The sequence below is a fragment of the Piliocolobus tephrosceles genome, chromosome 11 (genome assembly GCF_002776525.5).
Source record: "Piliocolobus tephrosceles isolate RC106 chromosome 11, ASM277652v3, whole genome shotgun sequence".
In the NCBI taxonomy this organism is placed as follows: domain Eukaryota; kingdom Metazoa; phylum Chordata; class Mammalia; order Primates; family Cercopithecidae; genus Piliocolobus; species Piliocolobus tephrosceles.
In genome coordinates, this window is record NC_045444.1 from 106,158,849 (window position 1) to 106,163,293 (window position 4,445).

The window sequence follows — 4,445 nt, forward strand, 5'->3', positions numbered from 1 at the left end:
CAGATAGGAAAGTGAGACTGCGGAGTGACATCCAAGTTCAGGGAACTTGGACAGATCTTGTTACCCACTTATAGCTACCACTAGGGTATCATTTTTCCCATTTGAAATCTAAGTCTGTCAGATACATTTTTAGTGGAGAGAAAAAGGAGATGGAGTAATTTGGGGAATCAAAAGTCAAATCTAGTTTTTTGGATTTTACACCAAATTTGATATTCCCTGCACTGGAAAGAACTCTTCTTCTTGGATTAGATTGAATTTATTTGGTGCAAACACACATTCTATAAATACTAGTATGTTTTTGCTTTTTAATACCCTGCATGAAAGAGCAATGATGATCAGAAACAGCAGCTATTAACCTTGTAATCTCTTTAATGCAATTAATTAATTAGTAAATTGCTACCAATTTGAACTGAGACATGCATCCGTAGTCAGTGTAAATATAAAGCTGCTGAAATAAAAAATTTACTGTTTTCACATTGGCATTTAACAATGAAGTTTTTAATAAAAGGCCAATTGCTTTATGTAGAACATTCACTTAATTGTATTTGCTCTAGTGGGATTTTATCTGAATTATCTGGCATGTGAAGGAAATGAACTAAGTTCTAACTGAAGAAAAATAAATTATAGGGAGATTTACTACAATAATTTTCAAGGACTGCATGGAGAGGACTCATCAATTTTATTCTGTATCCACTATAGAGGGAATTAAAAAACTGAAAATAAATGTATACTGTAAATGTAGCAGTGTGCTCTATTGGAGATTAAACCTGTATCTTCCCTGTTCTAGCAAGAAAGGGTTGGAAAGATATCTTGTTTCCCCCGGCTTTATTTTTTTTTGAGACAGGGTCTCACTCCTATCACCCAGGCTGGAGGGCAGTGGCAATCTAAGCTCACTGCAGCCTTGACCTCCCAGACTCAAGTGACCCTCCCACCTCTGCCTCCTGAGTAGCTGCAAGTACAGGCACATGCTTCAAGCCTGGCTAATTTTTAAATTTTTTGTAGTTATAGGGTCTCACTATGTTGCCCAGGCTGGTCTTGAACTCCTGGGTTCAAGCAACCCTCCTGCCTCAGCCTCCCAACGTGCTGAGATTACAGGCGTGAGTCACCGTGCCTAATGATATCTTGTTTCTTAGGGAGATTAAATCTTTGAATGACTGAAAGTACCCTGTCTCCTGCTCCTATGTGGTGGTCTGGGACTCCTGGAGACATGGAGAAAGATGACGGGTAGTTTTATTTTTCCGAAAAAGAGGTGTGAGCAGACATTTTGGGACCAGGGTCTGGGAGGAGAGACTAATAATTCTCCAGAGGATGCTTGGAGCAGAGATGGTGCCTGGGGCCCTGGGGCCATGAGGCAGTGAAAGCTGAGCCCACCTGGACCCTGCATTCTAGGGCTGGCTTGCAGTCCACAAAGTAGGGGAGGAAGGGAGCACAGAGAAATAGCTGTGATGACTGGCATCCTGCCAGCACCTGAGGCAAGAGTAGGGCGGAGGATCCACCTAGCCTGGCCTGGTGCGTCCCTGTGTCCCTCATTCTTGGCTTGTTCCTCCTACCCACTGAGGCTCTGCTCCAGGGTTCTCTTGGGGGCTCTGCAGGCAATGACATCCACTAACCCAGTCAGGGAGAGGGGCTCCAGTGCCCAGACTTTGGAAGGAGTCTGAAGCATGCAAGTGCCCCCTGGGGAAATGTGGGTGAGTCAGAAGGGCTGGACATCTCAGTAACATAGGGCTTGGTTGTGAGGCAGAGTTGTCTGATAATGAGGTGTGTTAGTCACTGGGATGAAGACCAAGTGGGCTTTCCTTAGGGATCTTTGAAATAGGCAAGTCTCATCCATTGGGAGGTGGATTTTGGATTTTGTGTGGTCTTGCCTGGTAGGGAATGCGGGATAGGGGATGGAGGAGGAAAGGCAGTCAAGGATAACAAAACAAGTTTACTTCTCACACTGGGGGTATCTGCTTACTCAGTTGCTGAAATCCGGATGGGTCCCATCAGTGTTCCTGCTTCTCCTAGTTTGTTAGAACTTCCCCAGGGTACATTAAAACAAATACAGAAATCAGGTGCATTATCTTTTATGCTTGGTTTCATAAAAATTAATTGCAGAAAAAATATATGCTGTGACATATGCTTTCTATCCCACCAAGAGATGAATCACTGTAGCACTTTCTCTTGTGAATAGAACTCAATAGTTCTCCTTTGTGTTGTAAAATGGTATTATAGTCATGCCAGATAGTGGCATTGCATGTAATTACAAGCCTGTTGAGTTCTGCGTTTAAGCCCAGTTTGAGGGAATGTGGCGCTCAGCGTTTTTAATCACATAGGATTAAACTTGGCTTTCAAGTTTTGTATAAAGCTAGTGCTAGCTGGTAAATGTGCATTCTGACTACCAGTGTGAAGAAAAATTAATTCAATTCAGGCAACTCGGCCTACATGCACTGGTGCTGTTGGATCCGTTTTGTGGAAAGGGACAGTGTCCTTCCTGCTACAGAGCTCATGCTTGATTGGTCTGTATTAGTGTCATCCTGGCTATCAGAATATTTTGAATATTGCTTCTGACTTACATCTGCACTCTTTTCTTCATGTGTAGGTTGGATTACCAAGCTGTAACCCAAGATGACCTGTCCAACCATGAAAATAAACACCACTGACATGTCTAAACTTTATGGGCAACTGGTGAAATGCAGTGGATTTACAAGGAGCTACCCCCCAGGCTTCATCAAATGAGGCAACTGAGTGCTGTTGAAATAATTGTTTTATTTATAGTCCATTAAACTTCCAGTGGGCAGATTACCAAACCAGGGTTGATCATACCTGGGACCATAGGTCAGTAACATCCCTTACTTGTAACCATTTCTCCCTAGAGTCCAGACTAGTGGACACGTTCCTCTGGTCCAACCATGTTCTGGCCTCCATGGCTCTGATGGTTCAGCTTATTAGGTAGGTCAGCTCTCGTGGAGCTGTACATGTGCTTTCCTGCAAGATCAAGAAAGTTGATCCCCAGGTCACATTGAGTCCTTAGTCCTGAATGTTGTATCCTACACTGAATTTCTCAGATGCATCACTCTGTCTGCAAGGGCTGAGAATGGGGAGGAAGATGGGAAAAAGCTTTCGGAGTTATGTAACAGTTTTGAAGTTGGAGATTGTATTTCTCTCGTTCACTTTTCCTGGGCCATTGTAAATACTTCTTGCATAAGCACAGCCAGTCATATGTGGTAGGCCAGTCCTGACCTACTATTCCAAATGTATAATTTTTTTTTTTTTCAGCCCAGAGGTCTTTTATTATTATTATTTTTTAGCACCTATTATGCCATGAATTCATAGGGAATAGGTTCCAGCAGCTCAGGCTCCTTCCCATTGGTCCTCACAAAGTGTGCTTCTCTGGGTGGAGCAGGCTGGCGCTTCAGTTGAACCCAGGTACCTTTCTCTTTGGCTTCTTTCTTTTTCTGATCATTTTCCTTCACGCGTTTCAGGAAGCTATCTTGGCTCTTAGAGTGTTTAATGTGCTCAATACGCACATTAATTCTCTTGGCAAGAATCTTGCCCTTAACTTGTTTGTTTACAACAATGCCAACAGCATGCTGGGTAACGTTGTAGACTCTCCCAGTTTTGCCATGGTAACACTTGTGGGGCATTCCTTTTTGAACAGTACCCATTCCCTTGATGTCTACAATATCACCTTTCTTATAGATTTGCATATACGTGGCCAAAGGAACAACTCCATGTTTTCTAAAAGGCCTAGAGAACATATATCGGGTGCCTCTCCTCTTTCCCTTTGTGTTCGTCATTTTGGTGAATTACTGGAAGATGGCGGTTCCGGCCGAAAGGCCCAAATGTATAATTATGACTTATAATGAGTAGGACTTATAACAAGAAGGATGATAATTGTCATGTAGTGATGGAGCAGCCATGTGCTGAACACAGGGCTAGACGGTTTCACATACATTGTCTCACTTATATTTTATTTATTTATTTTTGAGACAGGGTCTTGCTCTGTGGCCCATGTTGGAGTGTGGTGATACCATTATAGCTCACTGCAGCCTCAAACTCCTGGGCTCAAGTGATCTTCCTGCCTTAGCTTCCTGTGCAGCTAGGACTACAAGCGTGTGCCACCATGCCTGACTAATTTTTTTTTTTTTTTAATTTTTGTAGAGATGGGGTTTTGCTATGGTGTGCAGGCTGGTGTTGAACTCGTGGCCTCAAGCAATCCTCCCATCTCAGCCTCCTCAAGTGCTGGCATTATAGACGTAAGCCACTGCGTCCAGCTTCACTTAGTTTTTAGAACAATAATCCTGCAAATAGACATTTCTCATCTTTTATAGATAAATAACCTGAGACTCTGAGACTTGCTCATTTACTTAGCCCAGCTCGGTCTAGCACCAACGCCCAGTCTATCCCTCCCACTATGTGGCCTCCCAGGGAAACCCAGTGGTCCCACTTGTCCCATGCATTTT

At 43.3% G+C, this 4,445-nt stretch overlaps 1 pseudogene across 1 annotated transcript; it reads right to left on the minus strand.

Moving 5' to 3' along the window:
- Positions 1-3,282: 3,282 nt before the first annotated feature.
- LOC111546142 lies at positions 3,283-3,816 on the minus strand (annotated as a pseudogene). The gene has a single exon (XR_002732664.2). The product of XR_002732664.2 is annotated as a 60S ribosomal protein L21 pseudogene (transcript).
- Between the last annotated feature and the right edge of the window lie 629 nt (positions 3,817-4,445).